Source organism: Penaeus japonicus, unplaced genomic scaffold (assembly GCF_977035675.1).
Source record: "Penaeus japonicus unplaced genomic scaffold, GWHDUDI00000001_assembly GWHDUDI00000027, whole genome shotgun sequence".
NCBI classification, from domain to species: domain Eukaryota; kingdom Metazoa; phylum Arthropoda; class Malacostraca; order Decapoda; family Penaeidae; genus Penaeus; species Penaeus japonicus.
The window spans coordinates 33,434,573-33,444,572 of record NW_028234429.1 but is presented as its reverse complement, the minus strand read 5'-3'; the positions used below and the strand labels follow the sequence as shown (position 1 = coordinate 33,444,572).

General features: G+C 44.7%; 1 protein-coding gene across 1 annotated transcript in view; it reads left to right on the top strand.

Moving 5' to 3' along the window:
* LOC122249477 (rap guanine nucleotide exchange factor 6-like) overlaps positions 1-10,000 on the top strand; it is a 266,097-nt gene that overhangs the window by 187,647 nt on the left and 68,450 nt on the right. The gene's annotated exons all lie outside the window — the stretch shown is intronic.

The window sequence follows — 10,000 nt, the reverse complement described above, 5'->3', positions numbered from 1 at the left end:
AGTTTTAGTGGTAGTGGGGGGGGGGGAGTAGGTGATCTTTGCTGGCTGATGTGGATGCGGATGCAGCATAAAGATGGTGGGGATGTGTAAGTTGAGAGGATGGGGCGTGAGAGGAATACGGAAATAGATCTTTCTGATTCTCACTCTCGCTGTTTCTCATTCGCTTTCTCGTTCTCTTTATTATTTTCTCTCGTTCTTTTTCTTTTTCTCGTCTTCTCACTCTCTCTCTCTCTCTCTTTCTCTCTCTCTCTCTCTCTCTCTCTCTCTCTCTCTCTCTCTCTCTCTCTCTCTCTCTCTCTCTCTCTCTCCCCCTCCCTCCCTCCCCCTCTCCCTCTCTCCCTCCCTCTCCCCCTCTATCTCTCCCTCAATCTCTCCCTCTGGCTCTCCCTCTCCCACTCCCAATCCCACTCCCACTCCCCCTCTCCCCCTTCCATCTCTCTCATTATCTCACTCTCTCCCTCCCTCCCTATCCCCCCCATGTCTTTGTGTGAGTGATGAGGGTAATTAAACTCCCCCCTCCTGACTTGTAAATTGGCAGGTGCTCGCGAGGGTGGGCCAACCTACCTACTACCGTCACCCTTGCCGTTCTGCCTTACACCCATAGGGAGTGGCGGGGTGGGCGGGTGGGCTGGTGCTGGGGGAGGGGAGAGGCCGATAGGTGTAAAAGAGGTGATGGAGGTCGAGAAGGCTGTGAAGGAGGAGTGGTCAATAGGGAGGGAGTGATGGAAGGAGAGAGGGAGAGAGGGAAGAAGAGAGAGAGAGAGAGAGAGAGAGAGAGAGAGAGAGGAGTGATGTGTGTGTGTGTGTGTGTGTGTGTGTGTGTGTGTGTGTGTGTGTGTGTGTGTGTGTATGGGAGAGGAAAAGGATGGAGAGTTTTTGCGGGAGGAGAGGTAGATTCATGCAAATTATGAGAGATGGAGTTTTTGTTTGAGTGACTGGATGCATTTTGTGCTCTTTGTGACCCAAAGAAATGAAAAGCAAATAAAATACTGACAGATGGAAATAAATGGAAAGGTAGATATATTGATGAAATAGTTAGAAAGATAGGTAGATAGAAATAGGTAGAAAGATAGATAAATAAAGATAGATAGAAAGGTAGACATAAAAATAGAAAGATAGATATAGAGAATAAAGGTAAATACAGATAATCAGATAGTGGAAGATATACAGAGGGACAACTGGAAGGATAGATGAGTACGAAAAACAGAAAGGAAAGGAAATGAGAAAAATGGCAAGGAAGAAATCTGATACCATGCTAATAGCATTGTGCATGTACAGTAAGATGCAGAGAAGAGGCAGACTGTCAGAGAGAGAGGGAGAGAGGAGAGAGAGTGAGAGAGAGAGAGATAATGAGAGGAAAAGAGAAAAAGAGAGAGAGACGCTACGTAAGTACCTGACGGGGCCAAAGGCTCTCGATCAGAGACTGGACATAAAAAGCTTTAAAGGGACTTTGATGTAATATTGGTAATGTTAAGGCAGGGAGATGACTATGCCCTGTAATGGCTGTGTGATTAGCCTCCTTTAACCCCTTTTCCTTTGTGAGTTTTTCCCCTCGAAAGTGGGTTAGGGGGAGGATGACGCACCAGGGTTTCCACTTCCACTGGCTCGGAGATTCGTCTTGAATTATTGTTTACTTATTAAATTATTTATTCATTTATTCACTTTACATTTGCGTTGGTTTGTCTGTGTACGTATTTATTTCTACACGCATTCACGCACACGCGGCCGCACACACACGGTAGATTTTAATTTATCTTATATATATATATATAATTCAATGAAAAGAAAAAAGATTACCAAATTTATGGAAGCTGTCACGGGAGAAAATGTCCTATGTAAAAAAAAGATATATATATATATATATATACTTTTTTATTCTGTTAAGGACTGTGGTCGAAGAACTTTTTGCTCGTCTCTCCACAGAGGAAACTGGATACTGATGTCCGGTATTATGTTTATTTCTGTAGTTTCTCTTCGTTTTCGTTCCTGTTCAACTTCTTTATTTCAGTCCATTTACGGTTCGTTTAGATCCTTTGTTTTGTTTTTCTTTATGTCTGTGTATGGTTAGTTTTATATTTATATTTGTTATATCTTATTTTTTTGTTATATCTTTACATTTTATATATTTGTATGTTTAGTGTATTTATGTTTATTTGTTATATTCATGCAGTAATCAAGTAAGCAATGTGCTTCTTAAGTGTCGCCGTGAACGAACAGACACTTAAGAGACACTTATTTTTGGTCAATGACGGCGAATTCTCTCAATGAGGGTGACAGCCGTGTAAGTGTCGTGTTGAATACTGATTCGTGAATATTTTCATGAATCTGCATAATCTCTGGTAATGTGATAAGGGTTGGCGGTAAGTGGCTTAGGTGGTGGCGTTGCTTGTCTCTCGATGTTGTTGTTGTTGTTGTTGTTTTGTGGTCGTAGTTGGATTAAGGTTCTGGGGGATAGGCTGATGATGCTATTTCATTTTTATCTTTTAATTTTTGAAACATTATTTTAAACATCTTTTCAAGGGCATAGGTCTATATCATCTCTCTCTCTCTCTCTCTCTCTCTCTCTCTCTCTCTCTCTATCAAGGCGACGATAACAAACCTCTTGGAGGGAAGTTTCATTCAGAGATGATGCGGGGATGGTAATCGCGATGGTAATGAATTATCCAGTAATAGTTACCCGAGGAGGAGATGGGTTACCCGCGCCGAGGGAAGGGCGAGAGCGAGGGCTTGTATCAGGGATGAAGGATTTTGGGTTCCTTTTTTTAATTTAATCTTTGCCCTTTTTTGTTTGTCTTTTGGGTGTGTGTTTGTGTCTTGCCTCGTCGTGACATTCCGTGATTTTTGTAGTTAGTCTCGTGTATTTTATTTTTCTTTATTTCACTATTTCTTCTTTTCATTTTTTTTTTTCTTCCTCTTGTTCTTGTTCTTCAATTTCCGCAGCTTCTTATTCTTCTTTTCTTCTTTATGGTTTTTTTCCTTCGTTTTTATTTCTTTCGTTTTTTTCTTCTTCTTTATCTTGTTGTTATAAGCTATATATATATATATGTATATACATGTGTGTGTGTGTGTGTGTGTATTTTTTTGAGGGGGGGATTTTGTTCCTGCCATTAAGAATTACTTTCTTGATATGGGAATTAGTGAGGGAGACAAATGGTAGATATAAATGGTATGAGTCTCGCTATGTCTTATCTATCTACCCTCCCCCTTCTCTCTTCTCTCTCTCTCTCTCTCTCTCTCTCTCTCTCTCTCTCTCTCTCTCTCTCTCTCTCTCTCTCTCTCTCTCTCTCTCTCTCTCTCTCTCTCTCTCTCTCTCTCTCTCTCAATTCCCCAATTTCCTGCAACAGACGCCGCCGAAATAGACAACCACCGCCGGAGCGCCGCTCGCCTCGAAACCCAATTGGCAGCGGACGATTTCCCGAAGGAGGCGAGGCTTCCGCCGGCGGCACTCGGGCACTCGTTCGCTGATGGTTTACGGTTGCGCTTAGGCTGCACAGCCCCGTTAACGAGCGCTCTTGGGGTGGCAGGCATGGGTGGGGGAGGGGGGGGAGGAGGAGGAGAGAATGGAGGTTAGAGGAAGTGGTATAAGGGTAGGGGTAGGGGCAGGGTAAGGAGAAAGGGGTAAGAGAAATGGTTTGTATGGGTAGGGGTAGGGTAACAGGGTAGTAGCATGTGCGCAGGGAGGTCCAGGGGAAGGAGTAGGGGTGAATGGAGTAGGGGGAGTGGGGGTGAGGCGAGAGAAATATTATACGAGCGGCAGGTGCTACGGATCTCGCAGGCTGTTAGCAGCCTGTTATTAATACTAGGACTGCGGTAAAGGATTAGGATGATTACACACAAAAAATATACATATGTATATTATGTCTATACATATATATATATATACATATATATATTTATATTTGTATATATATATATATGTATATATGTATGTATATATATATTTTTTTCTTTTTTTATGTGTGTATGTGTTTGTGTGTGTGTCTGTATGTCTGTTTGTTAGACAGACAAAGAGAGGAAGGCAGAGCGACGCATGATGCGAGGAGTGCAAGAGGAAGCGAGGCGTCCGGTGTGACTGTACTTTCCACCTTCGCGACACTTGCTCTTCTTGGTCTTGGTGGCGAAAGGGGGAGGAACGGAAAGATACGGGTTTTAGATGTTCATTGAAATTCTAGATGAAGATATACGGCAAACGAACATGCTGACTTACTTGCTTACTTACAAACAAACACCTACTGAATGTGGTACATACATACTCATACTGAATTACATACATATTTGCACATATACACAATTACATACATGTGTACGTAAAGGCTTACACTGACTTGGCTTTCATCCATAAAGTACATACATGCATAAATACATATATCCTAATACACGACGTACCTGTACCTTCGCTCGCTTACCTTTTGGAAGGAATTGATTTTTTTTTTCTTTTTATATAATATTTGCCATTTGACGTTAGAATGCTTTTCATGTCTTCATTGACCTTTGCCTGTAAAGCTTTGTCGCTTGAAATGACATTATACTTCCCTGCTTCACCTTTTGCCTTTTGTCACTTTATATATTTTTTTTACGTAACTTTAAAAATGTCATGCACTAGTGTAAGGCACGATCCGCATTGCCCTTTGAAAAGAGGGCGCTGTTGTTTTGATCAAAAATAGACTTGCACAGGTAATCCTCCATTGCTTGTGCAACACGGCTTTTGTTGTATTGAAATCGATGAGAATAAAAGTGGTAGGTTTTAACAGATTCTTTAGTTAACTCTTTATCATGCAACAATTGCATTTTTATCTGAAATTTACATGGATTCGAATGACGCAAAGTCTCGTTGTCATTGTCGCTTTTTGGTTGTTTCTCTCCCTCCCTCCCCTTCCTCTCCCATTCCCTCGTCCTCCCTCCCCTCCCTCTCCCATTCCTTCGTCCTCCCTCCTGCCTCCTCCTCCACCTTCTTCTCTTCCTCCTCTTCCTTCTCTTCCTCCTCCTCCTCCTCATCCTCATCCTGCTCCTCCTTATCCTCCTGCTCCTTCTATTCCTCCACCACTCCATCATTCTCCCCCTCTAGCTCCTCCCTCCCCTTCCCCCTAGTCACGCGCCATGGCTCTCTCTCTCTCTCTCTGTTGGTGGTCGCGCCCGTTCCATTATCTTGCCTCGGGTACTCTGGCACTACCGGCCAGACAGGCACTCGGGGGGCCTCTCGTGAGTGTCACATGCCTGGCCGCCTCGAATGGGGTGTGGGTGGGTGGGTGGGTGGGTGGCGGGGGTTGGGGGTTAGGGAGAGAGGGGAAAGGCTTGGGAGTGAGGGGAGCGGAGAGAGTGTGGGTGGGGAGAAAGGGGGAGGGGGTTAGGGGTGACTCTTTGACTCGGGGAAGAGTGGAAGGGGGGAGGGGGAGGGCGAGGGCAACGCGGCCTTTGTGACGTGACATACACCCTGGGGGGTCGCCACGGGTACCACGTGTTGGGGGGGGGGGGGGGGGGGGTTGAAGAGTAAAAGGGGGGGGGGGAAAAAAGGGGGGTAGGAGTAGGGGGGAGATCACAAAGAGCTTCGTGTGTAGGGCAAGGGTCATTGGCGGCGGGAGAAAGGCGATTTTTTTGTGGGTGTGGATGGGTGTTGATTGGTTTTAAAGGGGAGGGGTGAGAGAGAGAGAGAGAGAGAGAGAGAGAGAGAGAGAGAGAGAGAGAGAGAGAGAGAGAGAGAGAGAGAGAGAGAGAGAGAGAGAGAGAGACGTAGCTCATACATTTTATGTTTTCTCTGCATTTTATGTTTTATTGTTTGATATGCTTCATTATGATTACCATTACACTTACTCTGGATAAGAATCTTGCTCAAAGGAATATATGAAAAAAAATATGATAGATATCATAAGCCTAAGAGCGTTACAGAGAGTAATAAGGAATTGGCAGATAAGATAGATATAACGATGATCCTGATAAAGATGTTATGGGCGAATATGTAGATTAAAGAATATACCAACTAGCGAAAATGAGAAGAAATGAGAGAAGAGGGAGCAAGGGGCATTGGGAAAAGTTTGCAGTAAAGGTATAATAATGAGAATCAATGACTTTACAAAACAAGCGGTGCAATTGATGCGTTTCAATATTATTGCATAAGAATTGCATGCAATTTTGACGGGTTGATGAAATCGAAACGCGTCATGTGCATGTCTCGTTTTGTGCAGTTAGTCATTCTAGCTTGTACCTATTTCCACATTTGTCACATCGCATTCCAGTGAATAATCGTTGATAACAATATATATAAAGAAATCAACGGAGGCAGACACAGACAAACAGACAGACAGAGACAAAGATTATTTTGAAATATTGAATATGTTAGGAAGACGTGGTTATTGAAGGAACTCTTGGTTGCAAAAGATTAAGCAAATGGGACTGTTGATTGTATTAAAGTGATTGTCAGATTACCGCGGAGTTAAATTGCTGATTATATGTAATTTTCGGGTACATAGCAGGTTAATGGGATGATTGTGTGTATGGTAGATTAAAACATAAAAAAAATTATAAGGTATTGGTGAAGAAAATGGTAGAAGAAACAGATAGAAGAAAGAAATGTAGAAGGGGAAAGTAGACGAAAAGAGCAGGGGAAACGACATAATAACGGATATTAATGCATATTAATGTCGTCTAGATGGGCGGCGTGTAGACCCAAAGACCGACTAGGGTCACGCCCAACCCCCCACGAGTGTGTGAGGATGTGTGAACATCAAAACAATAATCTACCTTCAAGCTGGCGACAATTCACCCGCGACCTCCCAAGACAAACTGACCCGTGGTTACCCAGTAATGCATTTCTTTTAGTTCGTCCGTGACCACACTCTCTCTAGTCTGTCTACGCGGCAGGCCTCGTGCCGCGTGACCTCTGCCAGACTCTCGGTTTGACCCTTCGGAGTCCCTCGCGTGACCCACATCGCTCCCAGCAAGACCTCTGCCTTCATCTCTGGACTAGTGTCTCCAACCAACAGACACACTCGGCCGACCGCTAGATTCTCTGCTCCAGCGAGAGTGGTCATGACGGAGGGGCTGCATGGGATGGGGAAAGGGTGTGAGACGCTTCCTTTGTTCCGTGACGAGTCGTGCGCGGAAGGCCTATGTGAGGGGCGGCACGTGGGCGTGATAGAGCCTTTAATGGGTGTGGGCGTGATAGAGCCTTTAATGGGTGTGGGCGTGATGGATTTTTGTTGGTCGTGATGGAGCCTTTGGTGCGCGTAGGCGTGTTAAAACGTTGTTCTGTAACGAGTCGTGCAAGGAAGGCCTGTGTGACGGGCGGCGCGTGGACGTGATGGAGTTCTAGGTGGGCGTGTGGAGCCTGCGATGGGCGTGATCGGATGGGAAAGCAGCGAGGCGTGGAGCTCCGATTAGGCGGAGCGAGAGAGAGAGAGAGAGAGAGTGACCGGTGCATGATGGGAGTGTGCGAGGCTCTGGGGAACCTCGTTCATTAGGGTGATGATTAATAGAGGTTAGGGTGTACATACGCTCATGCAATTATGGTAATTGTTTGACTATTATATACCTAGTGCGCTGATTAAATAACAAATTACACCGTGCGCTGCATGTTTTACATTACATTAAGTATTTAATTCATTATCGCCAACATATGTACGATAGTTATGATGGTTGTGATAGTAATTTTTTTTTATGATGATAATGATATTGATGATGATTATTATGATTATATTATAATTATTTTATAAGATATAATTTTGTATAGTAGTATATTATATGTTATATAGTATATAATTATACATTAATATGCATGATATGCAGTGATAATGATCATAATATGACAGTGATAACAATGATGACGATGATGATAAAGATAATGATTAGCGCCCTTTCCCAAATTCTGTTGTCGGTAAGATTTGAATACCACCGACTTCACGTCACGATGCGCATGCGCCGTGAACAAGGGTGCGTACATCGGGTCAGAGGTCACTTGGCTGAAGATTAACCATTGTAATTTATGGAATAAAATTTTAAAATTTGTGTGTATTTGTACATGTGTGTGTGCGTGTGTGCGTGCGTACATGCAGACCCCGCGCTTGACGAATGGTAGACTTGCGTGAGTGCTTGACCAGGCTCGCGGGAAAGGCGGCACGCAGACTCCCTTGACTGATTTTTGCACTGAATTGCGGCGCGATGTGTTGGGATAAGTAGGTGGGTGGAGAACCCTTTGCGATCTGTCTTTTCCCCTTTTATCTGTTTGTTTTCTGTTAGATTGTTGTAGGTGTTTCCATGTTGCTCTCTCTCTCTCTCTCTCTCTCTCTCTCTCTCTCTCTCTCTCTCTCTCTCTCTCTCTCTCTCTCTCTCTCTCTCTCTCTCTCTCTCTCTCTCTCTCTCTCTCTCTCTCTCTCTCTCCTCTCTCTCTCTCTCTCCTCTGTCTCCTCTCTCTCCCTCCCTCCCCCCGCTCTCCTCTCTCCTCTTCCCTCTCTCTCTCTCTCTCTCTCTCTCTCTCTCTCTCTCTCTCTCTCTCTCTCTCTCTCTCTCTCTCTCTCTCTCTCTCTCTCTCCCTCTCTCCCTCTCTCCCTATCTCCCTCTCTCCCTCTCCCTTTTCTTCCTTCCCTACTTACTTTTCTTCCTCTCCCACCCAGTTTTTTTCATTCAACATAAATATCTCGCTCTTTTTTTAATTCTGCGGGAAACGACACCTGAGTTGGTCATGCGACAAAGAAAGACGAATGAAAACGTGGAAAAAATATATAAACAAAATGTTGAAAAAAACGAAGCGCCGTGCAATGCACTGCGCTTAATTGCCGTCTCGAGAGCGGGCTGGGATGCAAAATAGGATGAACGTGGAAGGGCAGTGAGGATGTGATGAGGAGACCAAGTAGCAGCTGATTGTGAGGGTGAGTGCGTTATGAGGGAGAGGGAGGGGTAAGGTGAGCGAGTGGTGGTGAGGGAGGGGACTAGAGTGAGTGGGAAAGGAAAGAGGGTATTTCAGTGAGTGGGGGAGGAGGGAGGGAAGAGGAGCAAGGTGAGTAAGTGGTGGTGAGAACTAGAGCAATTGGGAAGGGATGAAAGGAAAGAGGGAGGAGGGGCAGAGATTGAGTGGGAAGGGAGGGAGGGAGAAGAAGCAAGGGTTAAGTGAAAAGGTAGGTAAATAGCAAGAGTAGGGAGTAGTAAGGATACGAGAAATAAGGGTGAGCGAAGGTGGGTGAGGGAGGGAGGAACTAGGGTGAGGGTGGGAGGTGGTGGAGCAAGGGTAAGTGTTAAGGGAGGGTGAGAAGGGAAGAGTAAGAGTGAGTGATAAAGGAAGGCTAGGGGGGAGAGTGAACAGTAGGGGAGGAAGGGAGTGAGGGGAAGTGGGGAGGAGGAGGTAGGGGGCGGGGGGAAGAGAGGTGGGAGAGGGGGTTAAAATGAAGTAAAGTGGTATCTACTTCCGGTTCGAGCGCCCTTGTCCTTTATTCTGCTGTTGTGGTGTGGAAGTCGAGTGTCTTAGTGCTCGGGTCTCTCTCTCTCTCTCTCTCTCTCTCTCTCTCTCTCTCTCTCTCTCTCTCTCTCTCTCTCTCTCTCTCTCTCTCTCTCTCTCTCTCTCTCTCTCTCTCTCTCTCTCTCTCTCTCTCTCTGTGCGTGTGCGTGCGTGCGTGTGTGTAAGGCAATAGCTAGCGTCTTTGTTTGTTTGTTGTCCGCTTGTTCTGGTATTATAAGTTTTCTTGTTGATTGTGTTTTTATGATATATGTGCGACTGTGAGTGTTTTTTAAATGTCTCGTATGAAGCGTGGTATGTACATGGATGCAGCAGGTAGAATTGAGAAAATGTACTGAAGGGGCGTTGACGGTTCGATAAGAAGATGTATCGATTTGCATAAATGAGCTTGAAGAAACAGGATGTTTAATAATTAGCCGACGTCAAGGACGCGGGAAAGACCTTGGAATAATTAAAAGAAGTGGAAGAATCTGAAATTGCAGGACGATTGACATAAGCACAACAACTTCTCAATCGTAATGTTCTTCCCGTGTTTTTCGTTATTTTTTTTTATTGGTGTTC